Below are 17,663 nucleotides of genomic sequence, written 5' to 3'. Positions count from 1 at the left end.
TTAAGCATTTAGCTGAATTAAGAGCATAGGAATAGCTATCTTGGATCCTTCCAGGCAAGTCACTGTAAGGGATGTGGATGCAGTGCAAAAGTTTGGACTCCCAAGAGGCTTGCGAGACATGTTCTCTTACAGAGACCTTTACATAAGGAAATTTCTTCCAACCCAGGAAATTTAGGTGCTGTGGTCTTCCTTTATGTTTTCTCAAAGAAGGTCAAGTCCTTAATTCTAGTCCAATTTGAAGCTTGATTATCCAACTTCATCCCACAGGATGAAGCAAATTCCCTTTCCAGTCAATAGAAAGCCATTTCCCTGCCCATCAGAGTCAGACAGAAGGAAGAAAAAAACCTGGACATAACCCACTCCTCCATACAAGATTTTTTTTGGGGGTGTAATTTTTTTAAAAAACTTACTAGGGACCATATCCTTCCTAGCAAAACCAGAGATGTGTGTATCAAGGACACGTGAAGAACAAGTTGTGAGGACAACAGTATCACAGACTTCCCACTGCTTCTTGAGACACTGGAGGGAGAGCAATAAGCAGTGAGGTTATCCAGGCCCTGCAGGTACTCTCTAATCTTACAAGGAAAACTAACAAGCTGCAAAAACCACAGTTAAAGCCATTGGAGACACTCTTTCACAAAAGCTGCTAACACCCTATTCCAGGGTGCCCTGCTGTAACACATTGCCAGCCGAGGAGAAGAGGCCACTCCTCGGAGCAGAGATCCAGCTCTCAGCCTTCCCCCTCTGCTCCAGGTCTGCTCAGGGGAGATGCTGAAAGGCAGAGGGAATAACAATGTGCGGCAGGGAAAAAAGCAAAAGGCAGAGCAACACACACACAAAAAAGCTGATAATGTTGACAGTATAAAGACAGCACATTCATCCCTGAATGCTCGTCAAGCACAAAATGATTTCTTGTGAAACAGAGTGGAGTCTCTTCCAACAAAAATAAATTGCTAATGTCTAAACTGAGACTATTGATCCTAAAAGCTACCAAAACCCACAGTCCAGAAAACTGGTTAGCATTTGGATGAGCTAAAGTGTTTCCTGTAAGGCAGCAACTATTTGCGCTTCCACACACGAAGGTATCCCTGCACCAGTGCTGTTCTGCTGTGGGTACAGGAATTTTTATTTGCTCCTAAACATACTACTTTTCTAAACATAAGGCATATCAAATACGACAGAGTAAACTGGGAGGCACATATCAATGCCACCACACAGCTCCAGCGATCACCAGCTGAGGACACCAAGCACCCGGCTGCGTCCCCTCAGAGGGGCACACACTGCAGCACCTGGGCATTTCCCTCCATAGCCTCAGCAGCCCCACTTTGTGCCCCACAGCCTACCCCTCTCTCACCCTACTTCCACAGGCCTCAAGCCAGACCAGCCTTTCCAGCTACCCCCAGGCCCTGCTGACCCCCCAGCCCAGCAGCCCAACCTACCTCGATGCCACAGGCGGCCCTCCAGCTACCATCTTGTCAGTCATCAGGCCTTAACGTGCCAGGGCAGCTGTGCTAACGGCAGGAGGTGGCCCTGGCCTTGGGCGAGGTGATAAGTGCCACTCTGCCAGCGACGGATGGGCACATGGTGGTGAGGAGCGCGGCCCAGGCTGCCACCGTCACCTCATCGGGCCGTGGCAGCTGTTTGCTGCACGCCTCTGCTTCAGGGCAGCAGCCATGGCCCTTACCCGGCAGAGGTGCTGCCGCCGCCTCCCCCAGAGCACCCTCCTCAGCTGGTGCTGCCTGAGGAAAAGCCAGGTGAGGAGCCGCTGCCTTCTGCGGGGACTCTGGTTACGCATGTGCCGAGCCCTGCCTCAGCCTGGGCGAACTCGTTCCTGCCTAGAGCCCTTGGCTGGGGAGAGGTCGGAGCTGGGTGTAGCTGGCAGGGCCTGGCTCACGGGGAAGGCGACTGCCCTGTGTGGCCCTGTCAGTGTTGCTCTGTGTGTTCACAGGCGGCTCCACATCCAGCAGGAGCTATCACTGGGAAGCGGGAAGCGTGTGTGGGAATCAGAGAGACAAGGTTTGCAGAGCGGTTGTGTCTCGTATTAAATCAAGCGGCCTGAATGAAATGGAGACGCTGTTCGGTACGTACACTGTTCCTCCCAATGGGGTGTGCCGGCTGCTGTGTCGTGTGTGAGGAACAGGGTGGAAAGAGGAGACATGGAAGCAGAGGTGTTTACCAGTGGCGAGCAGGCCCTGGGAAACAAGAAAAGCAATCAGTGAAAAACACCTGGAAGCAGGAGTGTGCAGTTAGCTGGGCTCACAGGCAGCCAAGTCATTGTGTCTCTTTCCCTCTGAAAAACGCCGTGGGATAGCTGAGGCCTGTTCATGAGGAGTCCTGTGCGTGCCCATTAGCCATGGCTTCACGGGCACACTTGGTGATGGCTGCACAAAGGAGACGTTAGTGCCAGCTGGGTACTGGCTGGTAATTTCCCATTTTGTGGGGGGCAGTTGGGAGTGTTCAGGGGTACCGGTCCCCAAGGCCTGGCTGTTGTGCACCTCTTCTGCAGCGCCTCAGTGAGCATCGCGTGCTGCTGGGGGGGCTTCCCTCCCCATGGCCTGCCCGCAGAGCGACCCAGCCTCACCCTGCACCGTTTATGGGATCACAGCTTGAGGTTGCGTGGCTGCAGGCTGTAATACCAGTAGGCTGCTGCTTTTGTGGTGACTCCAAGCCTTCCTCTGGCTTAAAGAAGGAGGAAATGAACAGGTGGTGAATGTCCCAAGAGTGCATACAAAGATCAATTCACTTGTGACAGCCCCTCACTCACTACTGAAAATGGAGTTGCTTAATGAGTGTTATCTTCCTCTAAGGGTTTTTTCTGCTTCATTTCTTGGGACCATTTGAGGATATTCATTGACAAAAGAACACGGGCCAGAGCTGCACAATTATTTTCATGGTTCCCTCCCCACGGTGTTACAGTAACCATTCTTTTATGTATTTTTATACTACCTTTTGGTGGTATAATTGATGATTCTGACCTCCTTTTTTTGAGAACCCTACTTGCTTCTGGCTTTCCATAGAGGTTAAGGTAGAGAAGATTAGCCGTGTTTTCTGCTTCACATGTAACCCTGCTTTCCTGTAAGCAGATGTGGGCTGGACTGTGGAGTCGGTATTTCAATGTGTTTAAAAATGCAGAAGCTGCAATAAATGCAATTGAAAGGTTTGGTAATCATGAATGAAAGGGAACAAGCTTATTACCTTGTCCTGCGTCCTCGGGGAAACTGAAGATGTGGAGCACTAGTTTAAGTAAAAATGTAGGGTTTTTTTCATCTCTGTAGCACACGTTATTTTAAGCAGTGGTAACAGAAACAAGTGGTATAAATATAGGTATAAATGACTAATATACCATAATGGGAACACCCAGAATAGTATGTTTTTTATGTGCTAATAATAAAAAAACCCCAACCTATTATTGAGGACAAAATGAATTATTGCTGATCCAAAGGGGTTTTGGACCCTGAGATGCAGTGGTCCTTACTGTAGGGTTAAACTGGGCAAGTCTACTTCCTTCCTGCTGATAAAGTGTGAATTTCTTTGAATGGAGTCACGAAGAGTGTAAACTTACTATTCTGATAACAGGGGCAATAGGCTTGTCAAAGCATTTGACACATAGTAAGTTACCTGAAGAGTCTTGGATATTCATGTAGTCAGTAACCTTCTTTCACAAGTATATAAACACAAAGCACTTAGGCAGAATGTTTCCAGTTGTTTTTATTTACACAGGAAGGCCTCTTAGAGGAAATATGATGAAAGAGAATCCCTTCATGCTCCGTACAGACAGAATAAATTTTTGTATTAGACTTTGAATTCATTCTCTTAAACTGTAACTTTACCTTCGCAAAAAGACAAAAAGATCATGGGTATCACCATGTGCAAAATATCTTCCTCTGAATCCTATTCAGTGCTCCTGCTGTAAGGCAGGTTCTCAGAAAAGGACTTTGTTCATGAAAGGGTCTCAGGGATGAGGAATTTGTCTCTGAGGGAGATGTGGAACTGCAGTAGAACATTTTAAATGGGCATTTTGGCTCATGCCTGTTCATGCTGTTTAAAAATTGGCTGATCAGTTTTTATGACATGTGGGACATATTGCTGCCTGTCTTGTTACAGCATTCTTTATAATTACTTATTTTTAAAGTGAATTTAGTGCTTATGAAAGGTGACAGATTTATAGCTGTAAACAAAGTGGGATTTTCAAGCCACTTGGGGGGAAATCAAGCACCCAAAATTTCATGCAGCAGATCTGAATATCTTAGTCTGATAGAGGACTGGGATAACAATCGTGTTTCCTTTTTAAGTACTTTTGGTTTAATTTTTTTTTTTAATATCCATTTCTTTTTCCTTGAAATGAAAACATAAGCTGTTAAACATTGTTTTGAATGGTACGGTTGCAAAAAATCTGTTTAGTAAAACCTTTCTTGAGTTGGGGCTGCAGAGAAGATTAAGCTCTGTGTGATTCATAATAAGCCAGGCCAAAAAGGGACTTAAAGCCCTACATCTAGTCTCCAAAAGGCTGTCATATGTGAAAATTTTTCTCTTTCGCAACAGCCTTCTGAACAGCATGGCTTGAAAAGAGCAGTATGTTCTGACCCGCTCTAGTCTGCAGCAACTTCACCATACTTTCCGTCTCTATGTTTTCCTTACAATTGACAATGATAATTTCATTCCTCTTCAGTCTTTGGCCTTTTTGTTGTGGCTAACAGTAGCAGCACTGCTTGTGCATAGTGCATCTTTGGTTTACTACAGGTCTGGTCAAATACTTTTAGGAAGACATTTTATGCCTCTAGCTCTGTTTCCTGCTCTGCAAAAGGGACAAAATGCTATTGCATTGTAAAAACTTGTTGAATCTACTCAGAAGCCAGTATTATTTAGTGTCTTTTGATTTCTGAAAAATCATCATTGTGATACCCCGAACTTGCTTTGTATATTACAGGTCACCAGTTCATTGTATTGGTAAACTTATTGTCAGTTAGAGTTCCTGCACATTTTCACAGTATATAATATTTTTTGACAATATAATAACACTATATGCTTATATATGGTACTTAATATATAAGCATATATATAGAGATTTAATTTCTTAAGAGAAATTGAGACAATCTACTCCTATTTATCATGTAGGGTGTATTAGTAGCTGCAGCTGTTTGCTGTTATGACCTGATACTCTATTGGGAAAAAGCACTAACAAATGCTCCTTTGGTGCCTGGGTGCGTAAGAAATGATTGGATTTTTTTCCAGCTTAATTCATGTCTATTTTTATTAACTTCAGGCAGGATGCAAATTAGTCTTAGGAGTACCTTACTTATGCTACATACTAATAAAACAACATTGCTAAAAGAAACATAAAATAAAATTTCTTTTTAAACCACCTGAACTTACGTGCCAAGAACTGAAGTCCAATTTTAAAGTGATACCTTTTCTTCTCTGTATTTCATGCATGTGTTCTGGGTTTTGAGGTTGGAGGGTTTTGTAATTCTTTTTCATGAATGCGAAGAGTCACAGACTGAGGGGAGTTAATGGTAAGAAAGATCTCCTGGAATATCCAGTAAGAGAATTACTTTAGTGTGTGTTTCCAAGAGTTTTTCTTAGCCTGGTTCAGTAAGACCGAAGTGACTGTGTTTCAGCTCCTTCCCTAGTAACCATATTTTTATTGCTTTCAAAATTTTACCTGATATTTCAAATATGCATTTGTTCTCATTCCATTATCGTTATTTATATTAAAATAATTTTTTCTCCATGATGGTGTTTATTCGATTGTAAATAATTAATTTATGCAGTCTTGTTTTGTTGCTTTTCAGCATTCACTTTGTCAAGCTTTATGTATTTAGTGCGCTTAATCTTTCTTCATTGCTATTGAGGTATGATATTATACACAGGGCATATATAAGGCATACTATACATGTCTTTCAGTTGCTGCGCAGCATTCTCCTAGCACATCACAGGTCTTTGAAAAAGCACAGTTCTTTGAAAAAACGAGCCTTTAAGTTTAGCAGAGCTGAGCTGTGTTATGCTTGTAGTAACCATTTTGTAGCCACTCAATACATTTGTTTTATTTGGTGTTAGTTCCTGATGTGTGTGTCTCTTCATGTTCCACTCCAAGAGAAATTAACCCTTCACTCATTTCTGTTGTTAATTTTCGGAAACCTTTCTCTGTCTCACTGTTGTGTTGGGGAAGCGGTGGCAACGATGATATGATATTGTCAGTCTTGTCAGATCTGGGTCACGTAGAGCAGGATTCACATGTCTGCCTAGTGGTAGTGGGTTTTGCCCACGCAGCCCAGAATCATGGCTGGCTGCTTGTCCGGATATTGCTGCGTACTCTTGATCAGCTCATAGTCGGTGTTCACCCTCAGGTCTTGTTCAAGTTTATTATCGGTATATACCCTAAATCCTTGTCCCACTTATATACTGACAGGCAGCTTTTCAAGTGGAATAGTAGTTTTTTGTCTCAATAAATCCAAATGGACTGTTTCTCTGCCTGCTTGACATTTACCTTTATGCCCCATGTAAACTCTGCCATCCCTTTACTCCACAGAGGAGTGATTTTTGGCTCTTCTGTATTAAGTACAATTTCTAGTTATTTTTTTTTTAAGTGTCTCAGTGGCTGAAAAAAGAACAATGAGTTATTTACAGATCTGTGTTATTCCTGGCAGATATTCTCTAAACAGTGGATTCAAGATAAAGCAGTAACTGTTGCAACACATAGACTGGAGTAGGCAATTTAGATAGGCATTGTCATGTAAGGCAGAAATAAATGGGGGATGAGGAAGTGCCCCACAAACCACTTTTTGCTATAACATGCCTGTTTGCATGACTAGTGTTCAGTAAGGATTGTGTCTCTTCTGTAGTGAATACCGACTTTTTTTTTAAAAAAAATTCTTATCTTCTGTATTTTTGGGGCTTTTGGGTTCGGTGTCTATTTTGTTTCTGTGCAATAAGCTCTTTTCTTAGAGGTAGACGTTAAGAATGTACCTGTCAAACAGTTAAGCTTGCAAAAAGACTTGTGCATAATAGCCCCCCTGCAGCCTGTTGAGACACCATCCTCTCAGAGTATCATCTTCTATTCTTCTTAGGATTTTTGAAGCTTTTGAAGCTAGGGATTTCAGAAAAGCCGCCTAGGTTACGGAGCTAAAGGAACTGTATATTTCATAGAATTTTTTACTTCGGTTATTTCCACTGCTCTGGTCTTTCCAGTAACTGGAGCATAAAGAATCATGCTCTACCTTAATGCATCCGAGGGAATACTTTTAGTTTACCTTTAGTTTGTCAAGAGGCAGCAATGCAAAATTGAAAGCCATGACTTTTTGTAGTGAATAAATCCTCAAAAAATATTGTGAACAATTCATTTGGGTTTTAACTAGTCAAAATATTCTTGAATACAGACAGAACGCCCTGCATACAGAAACTCATTTTTCATTAAGAAACGTCTACTCCCTTTTCTTCATGTATTTTTTAAGATTCTTAACCAGTTTGTACTCAGAAGTCCTCATGATCACAAAGTCTGTTTCCATACAACTGTGAATGAAATGTCACAGCCACTCATGTTGTAGTAACAGCACAATGTGATCAATAGATTTTTTCCTCCAGCTAGAGATGCGTAACACATACTTGTGAGTAATTTCTTTAAAGTTGTGTTTTCTTCCCTTCAGAGAGCAAAAAACAAGACAGCAATGATCATTTAACCATTAAGTGATTTTTAGAGATATTTACATTTCAGGACAGAAATATATTCTAATTAAAAGGTCTTGGGACTTTCAAATCATTTTGATCTTTGTCCTGTGGTTGTAGTGTCTGTATATAAGTCACAATTACTGCTGTCAAAGGTGTGCAGTTTCCTAGAAGCTGTAGCAAAAAGAGACAAGAAATCCTTCTCCAGTTTCAGTATCATCACAACCATCTCCAGCATAGCAAATAGTCATGTCATGAGGATTTGGGATGTATTCCTCCTTGGCTTGCACTGTACCCTGCTGAATTTAGGCTGTAGAGCATTTTTCAGATAATACATTCCTGGTGAATGAAGGCTCCTGTCCAACTGAAATTAATCCACTGGAAGGCTTCAAATTTTGCAGAAACAGCTAGAATGCAAAGCTGCCTTTGGAACACAGTTTTGCATAGTTTTGTACATTTAAACATCCCTGGAATTGCAGAATTCACCACCAAACCTACAGGTTGGGAAGTGTCATTGGCTTGATGGCTTGCTGAGCTCCAGGCAGAAGGAGTTGGTTGTCTGTAAGTCTTTGCAGTTGGGCTGGGCAGCAGAAAACTACCTGCATCCCAAGCAACTGTCCACTAGGGATATTAAGATGAGTTATATATTTCCAAAAAGTTTTGCCTTTGAAATCTCATTATGGCCGTTAGGAAGCTTAATATTTAGTTGGTAAATAGATCATTGCTGTTATAGTGTTTCTAAAGCATGGCTGTGTGTAGTTGTCAAGCATTCATGATCCCACCTGACGAAGAGGGAGTTAGGGGACAATAATTAATGATTGGCTGGGATGGAATCGCAAGGAAAGATTAAGCATTTATAAAACAACTAAGTAGTGACAAAGGAAAGGCTCTGACTTGTCTAAGGGTATTGGAAATTTGAGTAGGCCATGAAGGGAAATCAATTGTTTAAAATACCAAGAAATGTTATTGTGTGTTGGGAAGAGGACTGTGGAAAGGGTATCAAACTTCTGAGAACAATTATGCAGAGACAAAAAATATTTTTGCTCTTAGTGTGTATTACAGTCAGCAGAAATGCCATAGTAATTTCTGGAAATTTTTTTCTTCCCCATTTTTTGTCATCCAAAATAAGCCATTTTGCAGTTTGATCCTTGTGTGTATAAAGTGTAACACTTCTACCTTTGCCTTTCAGTCTCCTGAGGCTGAAACCAACAGATTGGAATTAGAGACAATGTCCTAGGATGATAATTGTTATCACACTACCCTTTTTTATCCTTCCATAGGTGAGAGGAAGGGTGATATATCATGGGCTTTGGTATATTGTAAAAAACAGAATCTATGCAGAGCGCCCAATGCACGGAGAATGGAAACAATTCTGCTGTGATTTCTGTGAAGTTCTGTGATGTCTTTCTGAATCAGTCATACAGTAATTGAGCTACTAATTGTTGAATGCTGAATTTTTACAAGGACAGCAGACCAAAATGGATCAATCAAGAATAACAATTTTTAATTTAAAGACAATTTAAAAAAAAAAAAAAATTATCTCCTTCAAGGTAAAATATTTATGATTGACAAAAATTGAAAATTTTGTTGTTTTTTTTTTCACAATTATCATTCATATTTGTTTCTGAATTCTTTGTATTTTATAGCACAGGGTATCTCCCCTCCTTATCTGCACTATTGCTGTCCCACTAGGAGGCTTATATCTCTTTTGGGCCTCTCTGTAAATTGGTGTTTGAGCACTTAAAACTCCTAGAGCAATAACTGGTAAAATCTTTGGTTCCTCTCCTCCCATTTTCAGCTGTTCACAATTTTATAAAGCAGCTAAAGAGTTTCATGCAGTGCTGCATATAACTGCAGAGCACCTTCCCTGGTTGCTTGTGACATCCTCCCAAGGATGGCGGAAAGCAGCAGAGGAGGCATAGGGCTCACACAGTTTGCCCCGAGAGATGGAATCAGTTTATTTGGTGAAAAACACAAAAGTAAAAAGACTGAACTCCCCTTCTCTGCCAAACTTGAAACCATACAAAACAAAGATGGTATCAACAGACAGAGCAAAGGTGGTTTCTTTTCGTTTTTTAGTGTGAAGGTGTCCAGATAAAAACATACGTTTCCTGACTTCTCACCATCTGTTCTAACCTTCATGTGTACTTCTTGTGTCTGTAGGGAATAAAAGTGCTAACTTCCGATCTAGGTACCTAGCAGCTTTGCATATGGTGTCAAACTGACACCTTTTAACTTGAAAGCTGGTTAGAGGAAATGAGGAGCCTTGGTGACAAATGTTCCACTGTATTATAAGGGAAATGCTTTTGTTTTCACTGCTGGGAAATTTTCCAGGTCTTCACCATGAGCTTTTGGCAGAGTAGAACATGAGTAATTACTTACTGATTTCCTCCAGTAAACTGCTGAGCTCCTAAGAAAAATAACGTGGGTTTGAGGATTTGAAGAAGGAATACTGCACTGCAGTGTAACAGTTTGGGACATCAGGTTGTGTTGCGTAACAGGGATCTTGAAAGATCTGAGACCAGGGACTGAATTTCCTGGGTTAGCAAAACTGGCACAAATGTGAAAGTTCTTTCAGGCCAGAAAGAGAGAGCATTTTGCATTGTTTTCAAGTTATGTTTAGATTCAGCAACTTCTGATAAGCTCCAGACAGATGATGTTTTTGAAACTGGAGGATATGAGGGGAAAATGGGTGAATTGTAAGTTACTAGAACTAACTCCAAGGGTCAGGGTGAAGAGGGTGAAGTGTTTAGATAATTTAAATGGTCCAAAGTCTAATCTAGTTCTGTTATCTCAAAGGCTGCACACAACATTCTCTCCGCTGGCTTAGTGCATTGAGACCTACGGGAGGACTTAAAGATTAGGTTGGTTTTGGTAGAAGATGAGAAATTCCTTTTTAATCACCGAGGACTGATTGCTTTGCATGGGACATCAGACATGATGGATAGCAAGTCCAAACTGACATAGTGGGCTTTGCCTCCACCCCCTTCAACAATCTGATTATTTAATCCCTTTAAAAATATGAGAAAGCCTAGACACAGTTTATCAATTGTTCTTACAAAAAGAGATTCTCTTTTTCATTACTCAGAGAAATTATGATCTTTTCCTTTATTTCCATAGCTGCACCACTGGAGTACTAAACCTATATGGTCAAAATCATTTTTATGTGCTTTATAGAAATAAATCATTTGTAAATGAAGTCATGACTATATCTGTCTCCTATGACAACTGAGTCATTTGCAGCTGTGCAAAATGAGAATTGACACTAAAAGCCCGGGGTGATTTAAGGGAAATGACAAACTCACGGTTTTGCAATAGTAAAGTACCATGTATTTTAAGATGAGTGGGACACCCAGACAAGTGCATACCTGCACATTTCTAATTTATCACGAGGAACTTGAAGGCATTTATATAAAGTCCTATTAACCTGACAGAATAGTATCTGAGAGTAGCTTTTTTGTATCTTGAGTGTGAACAGCACTCTTTTTTGCACTCTATATAAATATTCATGTTTTGTATGAATATGAAGTATCCATATAGAAATTTCTGAACACACAAGAGCAGAGCAAATGGAACTTGAGCCCAGGAGTGCCAGTCCTGTGCCTGCAGCGATGGCCCACAATGGTGGGAAGGGGATTGGGGTTCTCCAGCCTCTGAGGATTCAGATCGGTTGGTCTCCAAGTTCTCAGTTGGTGGATTCTTCTCCTTAATGTGTTTGTCTTCCAGAACACAATTTCTTGGTAATGCTCATACATGGGAAATAAAACATGTAACTTTTTTCTATAAAGAAACAATGAATTGGGATTGATTACCGTTGTATTTTTGTGGATGTTTACTTTTTAGACTTTGTCATGTGTTTTTCAGGTGAATTCAGGTATTCTTTTGGGTTCCTCACACTTTGATCTTGTGTCATCAGATTGGCTACATCATTTACTCTGAAGTAGGCTCAAAATTCAAGTCCAACCTCTCTGTGAGCTCTTTTTCCTCCTTTTCTTCCCTACCTTTGCAATCTTTGTGTATTAAAAGTAGCACAGTCGGTGTTCCTTATCAGGTTGCTTGGATACTGTACATGAAAATGCTGTTGCTTCTGAGCACCTCATTTATCTTTGCTTGTTGGAACCTGACAGTGCTAAAGGATCCAATTCTTTTTTGCAGAAGTGTAAGTCGAGGGTAACTCCTCTGAAGACTGGGGTGTTACATGCTAAGAAAATCAAGACCAATGTGCCCTGCTGCCTTCACAGCTTCCCTCTCTCCTTTTGCAGTTCCTCCATCCACTGTCCAGCCAGCTTCTCTGTGACCTATTACTGTCTGTAATCTCAGGGCGTGACTCCACCTCAGAGTTAGGTACTTTGTTGTTATGAACTCAGTCCTGATTTTTTGTTTTGTTCTCAAGTTATCACTCATTTGTGTACTGCTTACAGAGTAAGATCTGACCTTGAGAAATCAGAGAGAGGAGGGACAGCAATAGGGAATCAAAGAGCCTTAGAAGACAGGGACCAGAGGAAACTCTTCAACCCAATGACTACAGTAGGAGAATTGGGGATGGAGTACCAAGGAATGCTGAGGAAAGGTCTGGTTTTTCAGTAGGCTGCTCTGTGTCTCACAAAAGATTGAAGTTATGGGTAAAATCCAGTCTTTGAGCCTGAAAACAGCAAAGCCAAGGGTAGATTCACCTTGTATTTCCCCGTAGTTTAGAGTGAGAATGCCTAACCTACAGCCTGTGAGCCAAAGTTGGCCACCAGCCCAATTCATCTGGCTGGATCTTTGCCACCCTCTTTCCCATAGGTGTTTTGGATGTGAACATGGCATAAATTAGATAAATTGTTTCAGAAGCTTGATTCCTGCTACCTTCTTTCTTGAGCCTTTCTGGCCCCTTCCTTGTTGCTTGACTCCAAGAGTTCCTGTGATGACTTGACCACTAATTCACAATTCTTGCAGATTTTTCCAGGCTTGGACCCTGGAAAAAGTACAATTCTGGAGTATAACTTTACTTTTTCTTCCTTTATTTTTGATGTAGGTGATAACATTTTGACAAATTACCTGTACTACTGAAATTGCTATTTGTTATTTAAAGATTATACCCATACGTGGCATTTGTTTGAATTCTCATTTTATTTCTGGTTATAGTGTTCATGCCAGCCTAATTAAATGCTGTTTTCCTGCTGAAATGTTACATCGTCTTGGGCAAATAATTAGATTGGCTGATGATCTGTGACATACAATTTCTTTGTCTTTGCATTTGTGGCTTGCTTTTGGGGAGCACAGCTTCGTTCCAGGTCTGTCAGCAGATGAAAACTTGAGTGCTGTCAGTGACAAATACTGCATGGCTGTGGTAGACGGTGGGCATGAGTTGCGGGGGTCTGGAGCTCCCGGTAGGATGGGGCTTCGAAAAATGTTGAGCTTCTATTGTGTGTTTGACTTCACCTTTGGCAGCTGCAAAAACAGCTGGTGTTTCTTTCTTCCCATGTTTCTTTTTTTCCCCCTTCAAAATCAAGCCCTAAATGTTTTATTAAATGAAATCTAATTACTCTGGCTGAACACATATCCTTTGTTTTATTGAAAAGAAAAAAAAACTATGAAAGAAAAGTAATTATGTGAGGAAAATATGCTGTGCCTCGTGAGTGGTGCTGCTTCTTTCAAAGCCTGGGTGCTCTTTCTATTGTATTTCTTCACCCTAATTCTTCTTTCTGTCTGAGCTGGACTTAAGACAGGACTGAAGGTAATAGGAAATGTTTGTGCAGATTCTGGGGCTTGGTTCTCAACATACGTAGTAACCAGCACAACTCAAAGCCTCCTATAAAACCAGAGGAGGAAGCCTAAAGAGCTCAAGTGTGCTGAATTTAAGCCATATGGTATGTATGTTGCAAAGCAGATGCTCTGGCCCATCTGCTGTGCTTTTCTAGTGGCATAACACGTTTGGCACGGGCTACCTTGCACCATGTGAAATGGTCTCTCCTGTCCAGCCTGAGAGTGAACCAGCTGCAGTGCAGGGAGGAAATCATCGATCACTATGCCCCGTGATGCTGAGTGTGTATGCCATGTTGGGCAGTGCCAACAGGAGGGAAAGTGGGTTAGAGCCCTGCCCTCCCAGAAGATTTGCTGTGGGCCAAACAATGATACTTCTTTCTAGCTCTTGCTATCCTATGGGCAGGGCCCAGAGTTTTCACACCAGGTGCAAGCGCCAGAGGTGCTAGATGGGGTTTATGCATGGTGGGAATTTGCTATTTCCTTTCTTGTTCCATTTGTAAAAGGATAAACTGAAGGAAAGCAGGCTTCTCCTAACTGAATATGTGCCTACGTGCATTCTGAGGAGTCGTTTGCAACAATTTTGGCAACTTGTTTTACTTTTTATTCCATCTGAATATACAGTATTATCAAGTCATGTTTTGTACTGCTCAAATTCTTTTTCAAACTGGGAGAAAGGCTGCGCCATTGGTTTCAGTGAGGCATTTTGCAGGACAAAGACATGCAATTAGTGGGGTGTCCTGTTTGGTAGGTCTGAGAGTAATTTGGGCATCAGTTTCACTATACAACCTTATTTTATTATATACTTTTATTTTTAAATGAGATTGTCTTGCATAAAAATTAATGTCTCTCATATATAGGCTCCCCCCCGCTATTTTCTGTAGCATTAAAATGATGCACGTTGATAACATAACTTGTGTAGAAATACTGTTCAGCAAGGGAATTATTATTCATGTTTGGTGCTGGCACCAAGGTCTCAGTATATGTACCAGTGTCAGGATTTTCACTTGTCTTACAAAGTGTTCTCACCCTAACAGAGATACTCGATGCTGCACTGGATGGTTCCAGTCTTACAATCATTAAAATTGATGAGCCTTTTCACTTTTTTTTAAGGAGTCAGATTAGATCCTGACTTCATTGGCTGCAGGTGCAATACCTTAACACAGGGGAAGGAGAAGTCACTTTCCAGTCCGTCAGTTTATGCCTTAGAATTGAAAATGGATCAAAGGAAATGTCTAGGCTTATAGTGCATGATGAACAGTCCTATAAAACTACGTAACTTACTAAATCTCTTACATAATGTGGTGTAACTAGGGAAGTCAAGAATATACAGGAGAAAAAAATATTTTTGCAAATAGCTTCACTTAATTTTTTTTATTTCCTGTTTTTCTTCATTAACAATAAACAATATGCAGGTATATTATTTTTATTATTAAGGACATTCCTTTTAGAAAATGTGGCAATGCTGATTTGAATTTTTATTCTAGCTAATGCTATTTGAGGCCCTAAATAAGCTTTATCCAGATTTTTCCTTGGATAGGTAAGTGGTTACTTCAGATAAGGAAATGGGTTAGAAAATGGAAAAGAAATACATTACTTTGGGAATTTTTTTCTTAAAGTACCATTTAAACAAAATTACATACTCGAAAGCTTTCTAAGAATCATTAAAAATTTAAAGTTAGTTCATTAGGAGTAAAAAAAATAATTAAGAATTTAAGCCTTTAAATCCTTTCATCTGCTCTGACGTGAACTCAAGGGTTTAATCATAGAAACCCTTGGATGCTTGCTGATGAGGCACCTGTCAGCTTTCCTTACCAGTGTAGAAAGCACAATAAGTAAGGCTAATTTTTCAAGCTGACAGTCACTTTTGAGATCAGTTCTAGTGTGTTGGAATGAATCTACAAAACGTAAGGAATATTATTTTAAAGGAATATGAAAAAAATAAGCTGGTTGGTATTAAGAGAACATATTGATTAGGAAAATTTCTGAAGTATGTCATCTGACATTCTTGCTATGTTTTAGGACAAAAAGTAAAATAGAAGAGTGGAGTACAGGAAAAGAGGGGAGGGCCAGCTCCATAAGGAACTTAAAAGTCTTGAAAAATAGAGGGTTTGAAAATGGCAAGAAGTGATGACTTACCAGTATTTATTATGCACAGGTTGGGCAAATGGAAGTCAAACGCTGAATGACACTTCGATATGACACTCCTAAAGGAGGCTTTGTTGTAGTAAAGCTGAAATTCTTTTAAAGGCCTGCTGATCTGTAATCCTTACACATGCATAGCTCCCACAGACTTCAAGAAGTCAAGGACACCTGGCAGTCCCAAGCTGTATGGCTGCAGTGGCCTAGAAATCCTCTTGCAGCGTCTGGGTGTGCTTTCCACTTGTTTGCTTGCTTTGTGTTTCAGACTTGCAGCTCACCACCTCAGCAGGACTTGGTTTATGCTGTACTGTGCTATATTGCGCTAGTGTGGTGATTAACTTGCTTACTTCAGAGTTTCACAGTATATAGTTTTCCAATTAAGAACTGACTGTTAAACAGGAAGTTAAATTGCTGCTCTGACCTTGCTGTGAAAAGCCACAGGGTAGCCCTGAGACAGCCTTGTGTGTCAGAATTTGTCTCTCTGTAGTGGAAGCTTAGGTATCAATGCACAATAGTCTGTGAGAAGTGTGGAAACCAAGACCAACTATACAGAGTCCCTTTACCTTTTTTCCTGAAAGAGTCCTAGTTTATCCCCAACATGCTGGGGAGGGTGAAAAGCAAATTTAGCAGACAGGTGAAACAATTGCTACCCTAGATATCCATTTTCTTCTTCACCCTAGCAGAGTCAGCTAAACAGACCGTGTGCATCTGCCTCCAAGCCTCCGCAGAAGTACATCTATGTATTTTCTTCAGCCTTCTCTACTATAGCACCAGTAGTCTTCAACAGGGGTGACAAGCTGTTTGGGCCAAGTATCTATCTTAGTAAATATCTATCTCAGCTAAAGAATACCCTACATGTGAATGTGAGACAGGACTTTCCTAAAGCTCCAGACTATTTTACAGCCCATTTATTTTCCCAGGAACCACAGAGAAAGTGCATGGAAGGCTTGGGGAGAAAACTATTTTATAGTAGCATTTCTCATCCTTTTACTGAGGATATTTAGGCAAATAAGACTGCAAAGCAGCACTATGCAAAGATCGCCTGTGGTTATGAAAGTGGAAATGTGTATGAAGTGATTACTGAATCAGAATGCACTGAAAGCATACATCCTTCAGACATCCTTTTTTATTATTATTTTATTGTTAGGTATCATGCATAAACCAGAATAAAAGTAGAATACTGCACAAGCAATGGATCTACGACAGAACTCATAAATACTTTGGCTCTACATTTTTTGAAGATTGTTTTTTTTAAAGTTTTCCCAAATTTGTTTCTTTTGTACAAGTGGGTTCCATTTTGGCAGCTTTTTGTGACAGAGAAAAAAAAATTTAACAGGACAGTTTTGGCAAAGTAATCCAGTGCTAATGGAAAGACTGGGAAGATAATTTGGATATACAGTCCCCCATTAGTCTGGGACAGAAACTAGACATGCAAGTCTCTTAATGTGGTGGTTGTAATTCTTTATCTTAATGAGTAAATACAAACAATTTCTTCATGTGTATTCCACGTTTAACATCCTTGTGATAGTCAGACTTAGTGCATCTTCTCAACTGCATCTTTTACTCAAGTGTCTTCTTTCTGTAAAGTGTGTTCCTGGGCCTATTAAGTATAATGTAAGATTTCATGTTAGACTTCTTCTTTGGATTAGGGTCTCGAATGTGCTTCATACAGACACCTCTGTGGTCCTGGAGATCCTAAACTTGTTCTTAGCAAGTGCTGGTGGGCTGTAAATTTCACGGATGCTGTTTAACTTCTGCTACATCCTGAAAAACTGGGAGATCACTCAAATCTTTTGTTTTTAATACATAGATTATTTTCAGTGGCTCTGGTTAGATCAAATGGAAATCCTTTTCAAACTTTTGTGATGGCTTTCTGAATTTTTACGTAAACCATGATTAGTAGCATAATCTGTTGTCAGCAATGAGAACTTTTGAAGACCAAACTTTGGATTTATTTCCCCACAATCATTCCGGTCATAAACTTAAGTATTGCACATAGGATACAGTTCCGGAGCCATATGGCTCAGATGTTAGCCTACCTAAACAAAGATTTTGTTTATTTTTAACTATGGTATAATTTAAAATAATTTTAAAAATAGTGGTTAGATAACCTC

This window comes from Larus michahellis, chromosome 6, assembly GCF_964199755.1.
Source record: "Larus michahellis chromosome 6, bLarMic1.1, whole genome shotgun sequence".
Classification (NCBI taxonomy): domain Eukaryota; kingdom Metazoa; phylum Chordata; class Aves; order Charadriiformes; family Laridae; genus Larus; species Larus michahellis.
The sequence above is the reverse complement of the archived record's forward strand: the minus strand, read 5'-3'. Positions refer to the sequence as shown.